Source organism: Dendrobates tinctorius, unplaced genomic scaffold (assembly GCF_039654945.1).
Source record: "Dendrobates tinctorius isolate UK_male_01 unplaced genomic scaffold, ASM3965494v1 ptg000005l, whole genome shotgun sequence".
Taxonomy (NCBI): domain Eukaryota; kingdom Metazoa; phylum Chordata; class Amphibia; order Anura; family Dendrobatidae; genus Dendrobates; species Dendrobates tinctorius.
The window spans coordinates 25488877-25508396 of NW_027361673.1; the positions used below are offsets into that span (position 1 = coordinate 25488877).

A 19520-nucleotide genomic window follows, 5' to 3' on the forward strand; every position below is an offset into this window, starting at 1 on the left:
GCATCATGATGACGTCAGGCCGTCAATCAACTGAACTTCCGATTCCGATGCCGAATTCCGATATTGAAAAAATATCGGAAGTCGGTATCGGAATTCCGATACAGCAAGTATCGGCCGATACCCGATACTTGCGGTATCGGAATGCTCAACACTAGTCCTGACATTTCTCCATACGGAGGGCAGGTCTAGTCCATATAGAAGGTCTTCACTTTTCCCTCTATTATCCTTTATATCATGTCGCTTAGACCTGCCATAAAAGTGTTCCTAGATCCTAAGAGTGAGGGGTCAGGGGTTATAGGATAAACCAAGGGCCCTCAATTGGCTCCTTCCGTATTCTCCAGGGAGGGTGACAGCCTTTGCCTGGCCAATTTTCCATCGAGCCCTTGACATTTTTTCTACCCCTCCCATTAAACATATACAATTACATTACAACAAGGAAGACCTAAGAATGACAGATACTTGTAGATGTTACAAAAAGGAAAATCATTTGTGTGACCCAATAACAAGTAATTAATTGATTGAAACAGGGAACATATATGAGATGTGTTACCTTAGATGCAGGCGTTATCCGCTCTTATAAGGATGCATGTTTCCACCTCTGCACAGCGCTGTATACACTGCATGACGGGCACGGTGTACAGCAGGAGATGGCGGTGCTGATGCTATGCATGCGACCAGATCACCTGTGTGACTATGTATGGATACACGGCAGCGTGTGACAGGGACGGTAACAGAGAGACAGATGGCAGTGTATTCCCTGTGGGCGCAGATATAAAGGATGTTGCTTTATCTTTGTTATTTGTAATATATTATCAGATAAATTTGCTTCTTTCACCTCCTGGGTTGATCATTCATTCTCAATGCATGTTATTCACTGAAATATTACATCCCTGCGATAGGAGATGACAGTTGGTGCTTTTAAAATTCTATGGTGGGGAAGGAGCTAGTGACGGACATTCCGCTGCAAGTTCACCTGAAACAGTTACAGTTCTTCATAGAACTTTATAAGCACCAACTGTCATCTCCTATCTCAGTAATGAGAGTCTGTATCATTGAGATATTAAATTTCTGAGATAGATGACAGTTGGTGCTTTTAAAATTCTATGGAGAGGGGAGGCGCTAGAGACAGACACAGACATTCTGCCGCAAGTTCTCATGAAACGACAGTTACAGTTCTCAATAGAAGTTTCTAAGCACCAACTGTCCTCTCCTATCTCACTAATGAGAGTCTGTATTCACTGAGATATTACATTACTGAGATAGATGACAGTTGGTGCTTTTAAAATTCTATGGTAGGAGCTAGAGACAGACATTCAACTGCAAGTTCTCCGGCAAGTGAGGCAATGTTCATATTTTCAGTATTTGGTCAGTATTTTACATCAGTATTTGTAAGTCAACACCAGGAGTGGGACAATCAGAGAAAAAGTATAATAGAAACACGTCATCACTTCTGGATTTATCACCCACTCCTGGTTTTGGCTTACAGATACTGATGTGAAATACTGAATGTGTCAATGTGGAATACAGTCCTCCATAGAACTTCATGAGCACCAACTGTCATCTATCTCAGTAATAGGAAAATCTATATTCACTGAAATTTTACCCTTGGTTTGGAAATGATCAGTCCCGAGGAGAAAGAACGAAATTTGTCTGACAAGAGATAATGGGACAATTCATCAAAGCTTTTACGCCAGAAGATTGTCATAAAAACTTTGAAAAGTTGTCAATTTTAGCTGAAAAATTTTGCAACTTTTGGCATTTTCATGCCAGTTTGAGCAAAGCTGGAGAGCAAGAAGAGACGCGGCTATGGCTGCTCATCAATTTTGTTAAAAATGCTGGCATTTTGTACTCTAGAAATCCTACTCCAGTCCCAGAATGGAGAATCATGCCACTCAGAAGATGCACCAAAATCTTTAAGTGGTGTGCGCCTCTTGGTGAATTTGGCACTCAGCACCCCAGCAAGACTGGCGTAGTGTGAGAATGCACTATGCCAGTCTGAATTAATCATCCCCAAAGGTTATTCAGTAAACATTTTAATTTTATTTTTCATGAATCAGTAGGACATGAAAAATAATAAACTTTGGAATAGATTTTATTGGAGAAATCTGCTTCTATCTCTGCAATGATTGATCATTTATTCTCAATTCACACAAAACAGTGTCTTCAGTAATTCCAGATTTCCCCAGCACTGAGATATGAGATGACAGTTAGTGCTCATAATGTTCTATGGATCTTGTAGCAGAATGTCTGTTTCTGCTTTCATTTCCTTCCTCCTCTTCATAAAAGATTATAAGCACCAAGTGTTATTTCCCATTTCATCAATAAGAAAATCTGTCTTCACTGAATAAAGATTTTACCCATTAAACGTCAATCAAGGAGGAGAAAAAAAAAGCAGATTTCTCTGATGAGAAACATTACAAAGTTGCTTATTTTCATGTGTAGTTTTGATTTATATAATGAAACATTAAAATGAATGTTAATCTTTAGTAAATGGAAAAGATAACACTTTTCTAAATGGTACTCCCAAAATCTTTATTTATTTTTTTTAAATTGATCCATTGCTAAATGGAATCTGTCAGCAGATTTGTGCTATGTAATCTGACAGCAGCACAACGTAGGGACAGAGACCCAGATTCCAGCAATGTATCACTTAGTTTACTGGGTGCAGCAGGTGTGATAGAATCACAGTTTCCTCTTCAGCGGATCTAGCAGAGCTCAGAGTGCTGAGCTCTGTATAGCCTTGCCCACATCACTGATTAGCAGCTTTCTGGGTACACTGTGCATAAAGCTGCAAAGATTCATTTTGTCATAATGGGTTAAACCTTAAAAGCTAAATATTTTTCGCACAAGGTACAAATAAGGGCAGGGTGAGGGAGGTGTCCGAAATAATTTCCCAGTGCTGTGACTTCTTCAGGGTCATGCAGAAATAGCCATAAAAAGGGAAACAAGCAAATACTCTGACTTTTTATGTTACTATTTTTTATTCATGCTTTCATATTTGGCAGCACTGACCGAGCATGTCTCAAACATTGTAACAATGGGGTATTATTGGTCGTGGATTCATCTTCTACAGGGTCCTTTTCAGGAAATCCACCAACAAATGATGAGGAAATCCAAAATCCAGCTGGACTATTAAATAACCCTTCAAAAAAGGAAATAAAAGTTTATTTGAGACAGATTCATGGTATATGATGTACTGACCAACATAACGCATTTACAACAGTATTTATTTATTTTCTCGACCTTTCACAAAAATTTTCACGTTGAGCTGACCATACAACAGAGCAGAATAAAATATATATTTTTAAAAATGTTGCCAATCCGTCGCGGAAATATTAGCAATCAAAGTATTTGACACCTAATGAGTTAACGTTTATTAAGTTCAAGTGGGTGTTATTAAAGAGTTTTCACTGGGGGGGTGTCTTTATTCTCCCTGTATGACATTGCCCAATCATAATCAGGCAGCAACATACAGGAGAGAAAGAACACGCCCCCACAATAGCTCACAGCAGGATTTCAGTGTGTAAGGTGTAATAACAGCCTGCTCCTATCTCACTGCAGACACTATTACATTGTGTGTCCAGTTGAACGTGAAACAAATGATGAAAGTGTCTCTGGCTTTTTTTTTTTCCTTGCATATATAATCACCATACATATTTTTTATGTTTATTTGTTTCATCCAACTTCAGTCACATCTATACATTTTTTCCCCCCATTCATTATAGCAAGTTAGGACATGTGATCCCTAGTCTGACAACCAGTTCAGTACATGTACTAATATGTAGACAGGAAGAAACCAGGGATAATGTAGATGGGACCTACTGAAGCTGCAGCACACAGGATACACAGAAACCCATCTGAGTCAGTGGAGTACGAGTCCACAGACTTTTGATTGGGCCCATGTGTGCTAACGCAGAAGCTGCACTTCACAGCGGTGTTTTGAGTTACCCTTGGGGTCTCAGGACCTTGACTCCCACCATATCGTAACACATTTCCCACTGTATGAAGTATTAAAAAATTACATGTAATGATAGGTACCCTTTAACAGAAACTGCAATACCAGACAATGTCTCATGGACAAGAGTGGTGCTGTTTATAGGCAAAAAAATTCCTTTAATACATTTAATATTACATTGCACTTGCCTCATGTGGGATTATTTCAGGATTTATGATTTCAAATTTAGGCTTTTACTGTTCATTAGGGATGTCAAAGCCAACTCCAAACCTGCAAAAATACTCAAAAGATGTTAAAAAATCCACAACACCTCATCCTACAGTAACAGAGACAAGCACCATCTTTCTTCCTACTATTGTGAAATAGTCCCAGAGTTAATAACAATTACTTGTAATAAATATATTAAATATTAATGTATAATGGCAGCCAAAACATTTGTCTGACCGCCTTACTGTCTTCCAACAATAGGACAACTTTTACATGGCAGTATTTGGCATCAAATGTTGTCAGTCCAAACTAATAGTAGGTCCAAAACACAGAAGCGGTGCGAATAAATCCATCAGCATTCTTTCAACTTTTTGGCATTTTTTTATGCCATACATTTAATGCCTTGTGCTTTTTGTCATTTTAAACATCTGTTTTTTTTCATGTGTCCTCCTGGATGGAGGAAAAGCCCATTGTAAAATGACCATATGCCTTCATGGATTTTCCCATTGAAGACATTAGTGGGGTGGTCTCACCTTCTTAAATAGGTAAGATTGATCAGTACTTGTGAAAACAAATCACATTGCAATTTACTTGTTAAAATTATTCTCCTGCGCTGCAAAGGTAAAGCTGACTCATATTGCAACATTGGAGAGCGAGCGCACAGTTCGGGACATCGGTACCATACTGCTGGTCCAAGCTGTCAATCTTCCAGAGCACACTGCTAATGGCAAGCAGGAAGCTGAAGATTGAATGTAAAAACAGCCCCTTTAATGGCATAAATAGATGTGTCACGGTTTCTACATTCACTGTGACCAAGGAACGCTGTGAGTGACAGCTCAGGCGCCCTAGGGGATCTGGAGTGTGCTGGACTGTCAGTTTTGTGAGTGACAGTCCAGGTATCCAATCTTATGCTGGGGTGTGCTGGGTTGGTAATAGTTTGACAGCCCTGCAGTGCACTCTGGTTTAGTCTGCAGGCATTTCCTCAGGTGCCTCCCATCCCTAATCATTTGCAAGGCATTTAGCTGGCTAGCTGCTAGTAGTCTGTGTCGGTTGTAGATTTGCTTTAGGTAGGTGTGTGTGTGCTTGCTCAGTCTCTGTTTCTTGCTGATGACCCTGACTACTTTTTTGGAATTCCTATTCTGCTTTTGAGTACCCTCCTGGTATTTGACTCCGAACTGTTACCTGACCACGCATTTATTTATTTTTTTTTATTTTTATTTTTTATATAGCGCTAACATATTCCGCAGCGCTTTACAGTTTGCACACATTTCATCACTGTCCCCGATGGGGCTCACAATCTGAATTCCCTATCAGTATGTCTTTGGAGTGTGGGAGGAAACCGGAGTGCCCGGAGGAAACCCACGCAAACACGGGGAGAACATACAAACTCCTTGCAGATGTTGTCCTTGGTGGGATTCGAACCCAGGACCCCAGCGCTGCAAGGCTGCAGCGCTAACCACTGAGCCACCGTGCTGCCCCTGCGTTGTGTACGGCTATTGCGGCTTGCTGGCAGTACAGAAGGGTCTTATATTGCTGAATAAGGGTCTGCGGCCACAGCATTGATAATTCCCTTACTGCAGAAGCCTAATTGCCGGTTAACAACAGGCAGTCCGTCCGGCGACTAATTATCCTAGGTGCAGTTCCCTGACTGACCTGAGGGTAAGGGGGGCGCCGGAGAGCTGCGAGTTCTAAAGTGGAACTGAGAAAGTGGGATATACATAAATCCCCGCAGTACTTGGAAGATTGATAGCAGTGGTGGGGCATCCAAATTAAACTCCCCCTGCGGCAAATTGTAGAGCGAGATTAGCTTGCTGGATATTTTTGTCACATGGTGCCAGTGGTGGGATAACTAAGATAAGCCCCAACGGTGCCTGTGATAGCCGTGTGCCGGCATTGTGTCTCGTCCCTCCGTCCGCTGATACACCCGTGTCAGTGGTGGGACTGTGACATAGTGGTGACACAGGGTCCGCTGTCCGTCGCGTTTCGGTGGCAGCGGGACCCCCGTTAGTCGCCCCCGTAAGTGGACGAACGGCGGTGGGCTGTTCGTCACATCACGCATTTGTATCACCCCTCAGTACTACGAACCGTCCTGGTATTTTACCCCGGACTGTTACATGACCATGCTTTTGTATCACCCATCTGTACTACAAGCACTCCTGGTATTTGCCCTGGACTCTTATCTGACCATGCTTTTGAATCACCCCTCTGTACTATGAGCCCTCCTGGTATTTGACCCCGGACTGTTACCTGGCCACGCTTTTGTATCACCCCACTGTACTACAAGCCCTCCTGGTATTTGACCCCGGACTGTTACCTGACCATGCTGTTGTATCACCCCTCTGTATTATGAGCCCTCCTGGTATCTGACCCCAGACAGTTACCGTACCACGCTTTTGTATCACCCCTCTGTACTACGAGCCTTCCTGGTATTTGACCCCAGACTGTTACCCGACCACGCTTTTGTATCACACCTCTGTATTTCAAGTCCTCCTGGTATTTGACCCCGGACTGTTGCCTGACCACGCTTTTGTATCACCCCTCTGTACTACAAGCCTTCCCTTTATTTGACCCCAGACTGTTACCTGACCACGCTTTTGTATCACCCTCTCTGAACTATGAGCCTTCCTGGTATTTGACCCCTGTTACCTAACCACACTTTTGTATCACCACCTCTGTTCTACAATCCCTCCTGATTACCCTGTCTCATGGCTTTCCCTCATATTCTATACTGTACATATGCCATATGTTTTGCCCTGTGCATGTCGTCCAATAATTGCTAATCCAGACTTACGTTCCATTAAAGCTTGAATCCCAAATTCAGACACCACAGTTTGGAGAAATTGTTTAATCTGTTCTTCGTTCTGTAGGAGAAATATACATTTCTAAGTTATATGCTGATCCATACAGTACCGGGTATAACCCTATTCTGTGCTTAATATCCTGAGAACAGATCTGCGGATAATAGCGGGTCCTTGTATAAGTTGCCAAATCGGAATATGGAGACTTGGAGAAGGCAAAATTGGGAAAAATTGTATACACATAAGCTATCCTCAAAAACGTAGAAAGCTGGCTCTCCAGTGCCACCTATAAGAGGGTTATACCCTATAAGTCAATTATCAACCCATTAATAAGCCATACCAATAGACTTAGCCAAACCAGAGATTTCTCCAAAACTAAAACACACCATCCACAGACAGTGCCATGAATGTGGACATCCGGTGGTGTCATAGTCAGTGGTGAACTCTGAGCTTAGTAAATTGCACAATTTGAATATTCCATAAGACTCCATTAAGAATCTGAACAACAGGAAACTCTTTGGGCTCATCATGTGCGTTTTTTAAGTCCTTTTCCTTTTTTTATTACTATGTTGGGTTTTTTTGTGCCAAACTCCTCAAAATGAGGCACACAGTTCATGAGTTTTGCCCTAAATCAAAAATGGTCTTTTTTTTTTTTTTACTTAACCATTTTTGTAACTTTTTAGTTTTTTTTTTTGTTTTTTTTTAAAGTGTCAGGGGTCATTTCAATACATTTGCTGCAATTTTTTTTAAACTTTTCGATAAGTCGCAAATGATGACTCAGGCTGAAATACCTGGATACGCTAAGCCAAACTCACAGCAACAAACTTAAAAAAAGACAACATATGTGAACATATAAAAATTAGACTTAAAGGCGCAAATGGAAGAGGAATTTGATGCAAACCAAGAAAACAAAAAAAAAACAAATCCACTCTTGCAAATATGAATACAAAAACTTATGAAGTACTGATGCATCCTGTTGCATCATATATCCGTATTAGGCTGGTTTCACATTTGCGTTAAAACAACGCTGCGCCCTGCGCCGTTAAGCCCCGCCCCGAGCCGGCTCCCTGCCCGCCCCATCCGGGATCACCGCCTACTTTCGCATTTGCACGCATGCGATCGGCGCACCCTATCTTTAGCATAGGGTGCGCAGATCGTGCTCTGCCAGTGTGAAAGTAGCGTGCTGCGCACTTTTGACGGTGCGCCGTGCACGCCGAAATGCAACATGCTGCATTTCGGCGCGCACGGCGCACCGTCAAAAGTGCACAGCACGCTACTTTCACACTGGCAGCGCACGATCTGCGCACCCTATGCTAAAGATAGGGTGCGCCGATCGCATGCGTGCAAATGCGAAAGTAGGCGGTGATCCCGGATGGGGCGGGCAGGGAGCCGGCTCGGGGCGGGGCTTAACGGCGCAGGGCGCAGCATTGTTTTAACGCAAATGTGAAACCAGCCTTACAGATGTATGAAACACTGCACGCTCATATGAGAGGCCTCATTTACCGTAAGTGTTTTTAGTATTTCATCAGTATTTGTAAGCCAAAACATTAGTGGCTACAAACCACAGAACATATGTTTTTCTTTGTGGTCTTAGGCTGAGTTCACACGTGGCGTTTTTTTTCGCGTTTCCGCGGCGGTTTTAACCGCGCGATTTTGCCGCGAAAACGCACAGAATAAGCATCCCATGCATTCCTATGGGATTCCGCAATGCTGTGCTAATGCTGCGGTTTTTACCGCGGCGGAATCGCTTCGTGGTAAAAAACGCAGCATGCTCATTAATTTTGCGGAATCGCGGTGACCCCGCACCCATAGGAATGTATTGTTCCGCTTACTTCCCGCATGTGGCTGTGCACACCATGCGGAAAGTAAGCAGAACAATTGCGGATGGTACCCACGGTCCGGAGAAGAGGAGGTTGTCCTCCGGGCTTTGGGTACTATATCCCTGTAAAAAATAGAATTTAAAATAAAAAATGTTATTCTTACCTTCCGGCGTCCCGCGCAGCCTTCCCGCCTCTCTCCATGCTCTCGTTCCCAGTAATCCTTTGCGAAAATGCCCACGATGGCGTCCGTTCTCGCGGGATCGCGAAGTCTCGCGGTCATTCGCGCGACGTCATCGCGAATTACCGCGAGAAGTCGCGATCCCGCGAGAACGGACGCCATCGCGGGCATTTTCACAAAGGATTACTGGGAACGGCTGCGCAGGACGTTGGAAGGTAAGAATAACACCATTTTTTTTTTTTTTTTAACATTTTATCTTTTACTACTGATGCTGCATAGGCGGCCTCAGTAGTAAAAAGTTGGTCACACTTGTCAAACACTGTTTGACGAGTGTGACCAACCTGTCAATCAGTTCTCCAAGCGATGCTAAAGATCGCTTGGAAAATGCTAGCATTCTGCAAGTTAATTACGCTTGCAAAATGCTAGTTTTTCCGCGGGAAAATTGCGGGAATTTAAAATGTGATTTTCCCGCGGAATGGAATTCCGGAATTCTCGCTGAAATTTCCGCGAGAGTTCTGTTACGTGTGCACATAGCCTAAGTGGTAAAGTTTCTCCTTGTGGAGAGTGACATGCCAAGCCTGGCATGTCAGAGTGAGGAGACTTAAAAGCCATGCATGCTCCTCTGGGAAATTAAATATGTAAATTGTCTCTTCAGAGAGAACGAGGACTAGAACTCTATAGTGCCAGCTATTGGACGTAGCAATCCTAAATGTAAATATCGATCCTTCAACGAGAATGGCCATATGACTTAAGATAAAAGCCATGCAAGGATCTCAATTTGTAGACACATGTTTCAGGGTGTTGCCCCTTGTCAGTGCAAAGTATGAGATCTGATTTGGCTAGGTGAGTTTCTGGACTGGGGTCTAAGGAAGAGTTCCCCAACTGCAGTCCTCAAGTGCCACCAACAGGTAATGTTTTCAGGATTTCCTTAGTATTGCCCAGGTGATGGGATTATTGCCTGTGCAGGTACTGCAATTATCACCTGAGCCATACTAAGGAAATCCAGAAAACATGAACCATTGGTGGCTCTTGAGGACTGGAGTTGGGGAACACTGGTCTAAGGGATAACGTTTCTTCTTGAGGAGAGTGACATGTCAAGCCTGGCATGTCAAAGTGAGGAGACTTAAAAGTCATGCATGCTCCTCTGGGAAATTATATATGCAAATTGTCTCTTCAGAGAAGCAGAAGACTTGAACTCCAGTGCCAACTATTAGAAGCAGCGATCCTAAAAGTCAATATCGCCCCTTCAACTTGACATGTCACTCTCCACAAGGAGAAATGTTACAAATTGGACTGCAGTCCAGAGCCTCTCACCTAGCCAAATCAGTCCTCATACTTTGCACCGACGAGAAGCAACATCTCGAAACACTGTGTTTGCAAATTGAGATTTTGGTTTGGCTTTTATCGTAAGTCATTGTCATGATGTGACTATAGGGTAACTAGGGCTGTGGCGTGGCCCCTAATTTAGTCCCTCAAGCAAAAGGGGCCCTAAGCTCTCCCTGTCCCCAGGTTTACCCCTGATGATGGGGATGCCTGGGTCACGTGCCTCGCTCAACTACTGCACCAAACTAATCTGATCTCCTCCACCACCCAAGGAACGGGGGGGCAGAAGTGAAAGAGTTAACACAGAAAAGACAGACGCTCCGTCACACAGACCTCACACAAGAATAAAACACTAAGGTACAATAATAAGAAGGCTGGGAGGCAGAGAAACTACATGAAACAACAAAGGGGAAGGAAAAGGTTTTCAACAAAAACTGCACACAACACTCACAGAGCAACCACCGGAAATACCTGGATATGTCCACCTCTCCAGACCAGGGTGAGACAAGCTATAGCTGGCACTATCTGAATAGTCCAGGACATATATAGGAGAAGAAAAGAAATAAGTATTTCTCCCACAGCTTGTGACCAAGCAGTATTACAACCTAACCCAGCAGAGATTTAACTCTTGGTAACTTGTCTTTGCTTCAACGCCAAAGTCTCCCTGCACTGATTACAGCCATTAGTGAAGTTACAAGGAAGAGTGCCAGAACCTATAGATTCCCCAAACCCTGATGCCGACATCACAGTTGGCGATGTTTGCAAAAACCTCCTTGTGACAGTCATATTGCAAGGCTCGTTAAAGAGTCGAAATGGACTTTAAGGATAATTGCTTCCAATAGGTGGCGCTAGAGTTCAAGTCTTCTTCCTGTCTAGTTTTTTTCCATACGTTTTTTTCGCAATTGACCTGTGAAAATTGTCATACACCTATATATTTCATATATCTTTAATACAGAGCCACAGTAGTCAAATGTGCTTATATTAAGGAAGCCTTGGTCTCCTTTCAGCTGAATGTATTACAGGTTGGTAGTGCAGATCAGCAATCTGGACGTAGAATTGAACAGGATGCAATTTTTTTGCATTAGTATTTGGATTTATGACTATTATTTTCTATTATATAATATCTAATATATTATGTACTTACCATAGAAACCGACAGGGAACTTCTGACATTTTTAATAGAAACTCTGATACCAAGAAAAAAAAAAAGGAAAAGGGATATTAAAGTTTGCATTAAACCATCTAATTTTAACAAATGAATAAAATTAATAAAAATACTTGATGTCAATACTCAGAAAGCGTAAATGCTAAATCAGGGGTGACTGAAGCATTAAAAACTGCACCACATGTGTCGGCGCTTTGTTTTCCTTATATACAGCTCTATTCCCATGATTCCGTATAGGGATTTTCCAATTTTTGGAAAACTTTTGTCTCCCGGCTGCAGTTTATTTAATAAAAAAGCAAAAAAATTGTGCTTTACCCTCCCAGTGTATGTGATTGTCTGCAGTGCTACAGCGCAGCAGCTAATCGGTGAGCTCAGCCGCTCTGGCGGCACAAGCTGTTCAGAGCCGCTGAGCTTTGATGACTTTTGGAGTCCCAAGAAAATGTCACTTAGCAGTCCATATAGCAGCTATATGTCCCACAAATCTATTGGCATCTAGTAATAAAAATTTGTAAAGGACCACGTTAGATACATTTTTGTATGGAAATATTGCGGTCATTTTGCGGCCCACGAATTGGGTACGGTATTTGAAATTGAACTCACAGAGGATTAGACGGGTGCAACTTCAGTTTTTTGTCCCCATACGAGGCCTGGACGGCGGTAACAGTTTCCTGCAATAAAAAGAAACATTGATCCATTGATAGTAATTACTTTCAAACAAGTTTTATTTTCTTACGCCGCAATATTACTTCTTGGCAAGAGCACGATATTTTACATATCCCTGCCGACCCCGCCATACACAGGCCAACCGCGCCTTGTGGGGGGCCTCCCTCCTCTGCAAAAGGTTCTGTTTCATTTTTTGGTTATTGTATCCTGCCTGCTTATTCGTTCATGATCCCCGGATATTTTTCTGCTATACTTATTGCTTATTGGTGACTGCAAACTGAAAGCCTCATCCAAAATGACATTACATCTTTCTGGGGGTCAACACTAAAGAGCAGGGAGATTCCTAGTACTCCGCTCTCAAATTGTGGCATGGAGCGAAAAAGTAACAGAATCTAACTGTAAAATGTAGCGATGGTGTCTCATTTGATTGTAGAGTTGCATGAAAGGATAAGGAAATATGCAATCTACTTTGCTGGTACAGTAAAATATGGATTCTTAAAGAAAAAACGCGACATGTGCACATACCATTACATGAAATATTTTATAATGCTACACTCATTACAACTGGAGAAATAGGGATTTTTGTGTACTCACCATAAAATCCTTTTCTCTGAGCCAATCATCGGGGGACACAGGACCTTGGGTAAGCTGTATTCAGCCTCTGGAAGAAAGCTTAACTCCTTCTCTGTGCATATGGGCTGCAGGTGCAGAGAAGGCGTATAATATGCGCAGAGAAGGGGTTAAGCTTTCTTCCAGAAGCTGAATACAGCTTACCCAAGGTCCTGTGTCCCCCAATGAGGTGTAAGAAAAAGGAATTGTTTTCTATCAGATGACTTAAGTGTCCTCTTATGGGGTTCAGTCCTCTTTATACTCACCGTTTCAAAATATAAATCAGATGCAGAAGTAGTGCTTATGTGGACCGCGACAGAAGAGGTGACCATCGTGCCCTTTGGTGTAATTTTGATTCTCGGGGCCGTGAGACTCCATACTTTTGCAGAGATATCACTAGCTACATGTTTGTGGAGGATCTAAGAGATAAAATAAGCACATTTACTGAGTTATATTTCTGGATATCGAACAAAAAAGACATCCCAGGGTGTCTTTCAGCAGGGCACCCCTGCTGCCTGCCAGTTTACGGTGGTGCTGGGCAGCAGATCTGATGACCCACTTGAAATTGTATAGTGCAAACCTCCCTATATGTGCACTAGCAGTGACTTATTCCATATTATTCCTTATTCCTAGAAAGGTAGGAAATTTGAAGCATTCAGTTATGACCATTTCTATTTCGCAGTGAAATGGCTGCATAAATTGGACCGAGATCAGAACGCAATGCACGGACTGGCCGGCGGCTCTCCCGACTTGAACGTGACAGTCAGGTATGGACTGGGACTGAAATTCAGCCCTGGCTTTTGCAATCACACAGGCCCATGCTGTCCCCATCTCCAAGCACCAGATGGGATATATTACTAATATTACCCTGGATGGAGGAAAGGAAGATTTACTACAAGATCAATATTTCTAATAATACCCGTGACTTGCTGGGGTAAGTGACGGAGTCAGCGACTTTGTGTCACAACTTTTAAGAGTATGGGTGTCTTGAGAACATCGATTCTGTTAACAACGTAGCAGACAAGGCAGCCCATGACCAGACAGGCCCTTCTGGCATTTGTCAGAATTGCCAGATGGCCAGTCCGGCACTGGTGACAGTTTCAAATGTCTATGCGGCTGTCAAGCTCAGGTCAGGAGAGCCGCTGGCCTGTTCGTGCACTGCCTTACGATCTTAGTCCAGTTTATATGGCCGCCTGACTGTGCCCTCAGTGTAATATACTGTAGATGGGTACCAGAAAGTTGCAAAAAAAACTAAAAAAAATCCTTTTCTTGTCATTGTTTTCCAAACTTTTTGGCTTATGAGTAAACTTTTTAAGGCTAGTTTCACAACTTATTTATGGTACAAATATAGACCACAGTTTCACGAGCCAGCCACACGTCTCCTGACCTGAACTCATCATCCTCGTAGGCATACAGTATATGAGGCTCATATATGTCTATGAAGATGGACCGTTTCCGGTCAGGAGACACGCGACCGGTCCCAGAAAATGCGATCCACGAATGTCGGACGTGTGAAACTGGCCTTAACATAGCTCTACAATAAGACATTTCTATGCCTGCAAAGAAAAGACATCCACTTGTTTAGGTGGTCATACACATTGGATAACTGTCATGTAAATGCTTGCCTTGCAATGATGGTGGCCTTCCATTAGCTCCATATCTTCATTTTAGGTCTATGTAAATGCTTTCATGCCCCCCACCCACCAAAACAAAAAGTATTGACTAACCAGAAAAATTATGTCTATTTGTAAGGTTTCAGAGCATAGAGGCTCCTTCATCAGGCAAGTTTACACATGAATGACTGAGACATTACTTTAGGCCTATATTTGGTTAAATACTAAGACGAGATCCCCTTTTAAGCTCATATTTGAACATATGATGTCCAGCTCTGTGGAATATGACATGTACTTGTAGAAATACGTATCATGATTATTGCGCATACTTGTAGTTACCTCTCGTAGGATTTCCTGATGGGACGCCTCGTTATCATTCTGAAGGATATCCTGAATACAAAAAAGTTACAGGTTTATGTTTAATAAGCCATAAAACTGCAGAAATAGTTTTGATACATTTTGATGTAAATTTTAATTTAGTGGCATCTTTCCATTTTTTTCACAGGATGATGCACTGCAGAGGACGATGATCTTTTGGGCAAAGCAAAAAATAATTTCACCTGACAAACAAGCAGTTTGCAAATAAGTAAGTAATAAAAAGCCATGGACCCATGGAAACTGAAACATGGACCAAACATTGATAAAAATTGGTCTTTACCAGAAAAATACCAGAAAAATCACTGAAGTCTGATTGAGGCCTTATAACGTTAGATCTATGAGTTTCAACAAAATCTCTATTTCTAGACAGATGACTATTTCAGTAATAAATGCTCTTCAAATTTACCTTTAACTCTTTTCCAGTAAGATTCAGTGCCAAATGCTGATCGAGAAAATATGCCAGCACAAGAGAATCCAGGACCTGCTCTGAAAACCAGAAGTAGAGCATCCTGTTGTGTGTTAGAAGTGAAGGGGAGAATATGGAGTCATTGTAGGGAACAGTGAGATTCTTGTAGGCCAGAAGACCCTACGGAAGAGAAGGAAGGCACGCATGAGATGTGAGGATCCTCAAATATTGCTTTAAAAAAACCTTTCCTTTCCCAGGACTTGTGAAACTTATTTTCCAAAATCTCATTTAATAATTTTCCTCATAGTATTTTATTTTATTTCTTATGTCACTGAATTGTCTAGCTGTTAAAAAAGTACCATTCCCTGGATTTTTTTAATTGTCGCTTCTCCACTGATTCTGGGACAGTTTTTCTTCTGTGCTCCTCCATTCCCTAATAATAAAGGTGCACATTTGTACTTATGCCACAAAACTCTTTGTGGGCGTAGCCATCTTTTGATTGGCTAGTGTCAGAGCAAAAAAAAAAAAAAAAGCATCTTCGCGGGCGTAGGCATGTTTTGATTGGTCAGTGTCAAAGGAAAAAGAGCAACTTTGTGGGCATAGCCATGTTTTGACTGGCCAATGTCAGAGGAAAGAAAGCATCTTCGTGGGCGTCCTCATGTTTCGATTGGCCAGTGTCAAAAGGGAAATAAAAAAAAGGAATCACGTGGGCATAGCCATGTTTTGATTGGCCAGTGTCAGAGTAGAAAAAGTAAACGCCTACACAGAAGTTTTGGGGTTTACACCAAGTTTATTAAAGGGAAAATGTGCATCTTTATTTCTATGGGGCATAATTTTGGAATGGAGGGACACATAAGTTAAACTGTTCCAGAATCAGTGGCGCAGCACCGATTCGAGGAGGTACTCAGTTTAAATAATAAAGAAAAATCTAATGCGAGATCATCTTTAAAAAGCTGACTTTACAGTTTCACATGAGCTGTCATTGAACTTTCCAAGGCTCTAGAAATAAAAATCTACACAATGATGTAATGATTAATCATCTTCTTTCTTGGCCTTGTATAACAAGGCTTACAGGAGTTTCTGAAAGCTAAAAGAAAACCCAGTGGGAGCTTTAATTACTGATTGAACCAACACAGGAAAAAAAAAACACATCTAATGAGCGGGGAATTCCGGGAATTACATTTTCCATTGACAAATCAAAATACACAAAGCAAAAATGTGGATAAAACACACGTACTAAAAATCAGTCTGTGCTCTGTATGAGGCCAGGTCTGGTTAAAGGGAACCTGTCAACTGATTGATTCTACCCATGGTTCGTGATTGCAGCCAAGACCAACTTTGCAACTACAACCACGTTTCACTGAGAACAGGATGACTATGTAGGATGACTATTCCAAGAGGCAGGACCATGGCGGCTTCTCCATGCTCCAATCTTCTTGACTGAGGCTCACTCCATATATACACAAACATAAGGAGAGACCTGTCAATCTATGGGCGTGGGACTGGGAGAAGGCACACATGGCTGCCATAATGGAGCCAGTCTCTGATCCATGCTGCGCCTGAACGGCAGCAGCCTGGTGGTGCTGCTGTCTTTCCACTGTTTTACCTACAAAACCGTGGGGCCATTACGATCAGTGTCTTACGATTTATATTTGACACATTGGAGCATTAGTAAGCACATAAATGAAAACACCCAATGGTTATAGGTAATAAATGTTATTTGTGAGAAAATCCAATTTAACCTCCTAGCCCTCTTATTATCACTCACCTTGTGATGGGACTCCAGGTAGTTTTCTTTAGTGAGTGGGAAGTCTGTGATATCAATATTCACTCCAATGTCTCCATAACTCAGAAAGTTTTCTATAAAAAGGTTTGAGAATGTATGACTCTGCAATAGTTGTATATATTCATATAATTTGTACAATGCCCATCTATCACTGTGCTTTGTAAACCCATTGGTTTAGTTAGAGGGAATATGTCACCAGGTGTTTGCTATCTGATCTGACAACAGCAAAATGTAAGGATAGGGACCCCCAAATCCAGCGATGTATCACTAACTTGGCTGCTTGATGTAGTTTTTATAAAATCAAGGTTTTATCAGTAGGAGATTATCACTACAGGACTACTTATTTTGCTGCCAGGTAGTCCAACCACTCCCCCACCACTGATTTTCAGCTTTCTGTGTAGGCTATGCACAGACAGAAAGATGCCAATCAGTGGTGTGGGCGGAGTTATACAGAGCTCAGCATTTAGAGAACTGCTAGATCTGCACCAGTGAAAACAGGTTTTAATCAAAACTGTAGCACACAGTAACGTAAGTGACACATCACTAGAATCAGATGTTGCTCTCAGGAGTAGCAAAAACCTGGTGACAGATTCCCTTTAAATGCAAAGCTTTCAAAGCACAATGTAAAATCTAGAGATGAGCAAACTTGTTTGGAAAACGTTCGCCAATCTCAAATTCTAATAGACGCCTCTACGTTATGGAGCTGTGGGCTTGATGTCACCGGACAATACAAAGGTGACATCAACCCCACAAGTATCAACTCCACTTGCCACCACCACAGGGCAAGTGGTAAAAGCTGGGCAAAGCGCCAAAAATGATGCATCTAATAGATGCGCCATTTCTGAGCTGCTGCAGGCTGCTGTTTTTAGGTTGGGGGAGGGGCAATATACATAGTCCCTTACCAGCCTGAGAATACCAGCCTCCCTGCTGTCAGCTTTTGTTTGGCTGGTTGACAAAAATGGGACCCCACGCTGTTTTTAAAAGTTATTTATTTATTCTATTCTTGATAACCAGCCTTGCTAACGCTGACAGCTGAGGGTTGCAGCCCGCAGCTGTCAGTTTTGCCTGGCTGGTTATCAAAAATTCAGCTGAATCCATGTCAATTTTTAAAAAAAATTATTTATTTATAGCGCAATTGATGTGATGCCACTTTTCCTGGTGTCTGCCCCTAATTTGAGTTGTTTTGGCAGATTTGGGCACTGAAGGTGTTATCTATTCATTTGGCTTTGCCTCCCATTGAATTGAATGGTGTTCAGTTATGTTTGGTGAACATAGCCAAACTGAACCTTAAAAGGTTCCACTCATCTATAGTAAATCTGTAACAGCCCCTACCCCCACCTAACAAGTGCCTACCCCCACCTAACAAGTGCATAACTTCTTATATGGCAGAGGAACCTTTGAGCCCTCTTAGACCAGGTTCAGATTGCGTTAAAGCAGTCCGTTCAACGCATAGCGCTGACGGACTGCATTTACGCTATTCCGTAACGTGATAGCGTTATGTGAATCCCGCTAGCGCAGATGCTTCATCTGCGCTAGCAGTGACGGACCCCCGAACGCTGCAGATCGCGTCCGAGGATCCGTCACAGAATGACCGCACATCGCTAACGCATGCCGATTATGGCATGCGCTAGCGATGCGCTCGTCAATAGCAGTCTATGGGTGCGTTAATGCCACTATGTAACGGATGCGTTAAACGCACCCCTTTAACGCAATGTGAAACCAGCCTTAGGCACCATGGCTCAAGTGTGCTTGCTACCTGCGTAAGATTTCTATTTCTATGGGTGTGTGCGTGCGCGCATGACAGCGAACCCAAGGAGTTTCCCAACAGGAATACGTTTCAGGAGAGACTGGCGTTTTGTGTCGTCAAACATCTTTCTGGTAATTTCCTTAGAGTTTGCTTTAGCTTTTTTGACCACTGGAGTTTTTTCCAATCTTTTCTTCATCAATTTTGGATTTTCTTTTTTACTTTTCAGGTTTTGTTTTATCTCTTGAATAATGAAGAAACTGCTAACAGTTTCTCAAGTGAGAAATGCTGAGAAAATGCTCAAAAAGACATCTTTAGAGCCTTCCCATTGATTTGTGCTGTAAAGTATATAGTGTGTTCAAATTGGAAAACCCCTAAAGAATGGTCAGGTCACTTTTTTTTTTTTTTTTTTAGCCGCTTGGCGTCTTTGAACACCTGAAGGGGTTAAAAGACACTTCAAAACCTGAACATATGAACAGAAAATTGTTTTTACATAGAATTGCATGTGCTCATTCTTTTGAGTGTTTTCTGAGCGCTTTTTCAGGTGGGTTTTGGAGGGGAGGGGGGGATACCAAATGGAAAATGACATTGTATGCAGGCAGGTACCCTATTCGAAACCAAACACCACACCCATCATTTAGCATTATGTGTTTTTCTGAGCTGTAATTTTCGCAAAATCTCAGCAAATCATGACCTAAAAAATACAAATCTATATATATCAAAGGAAATCTCATAAAATATACCTGCTCTGTCTTGGATAAAATCAGCAAGTAGGTTTGCCACATAATTTATTTCTTTACAAATCTGAAGAGTAAAAATATGTACAATGTGTCACTTCATTTATTCTTACAAAATATAATTTTATTTTTTTTTTT

At 42.1% G+C, this 19520-nt stretch overlaps 1 pseudogene; it reads right to left on the minus strand.

The window, feature by feature from the left end:
* Positions 1–3048: 3048 nt before the first annotated feature.
* The window catches only part of LOC141083671 (cholesteryl ester transfer protein-like), an 88958-nt pseudogene continuing 72486 nt past the window's right edge, over positions 3049–19520 (minus strand).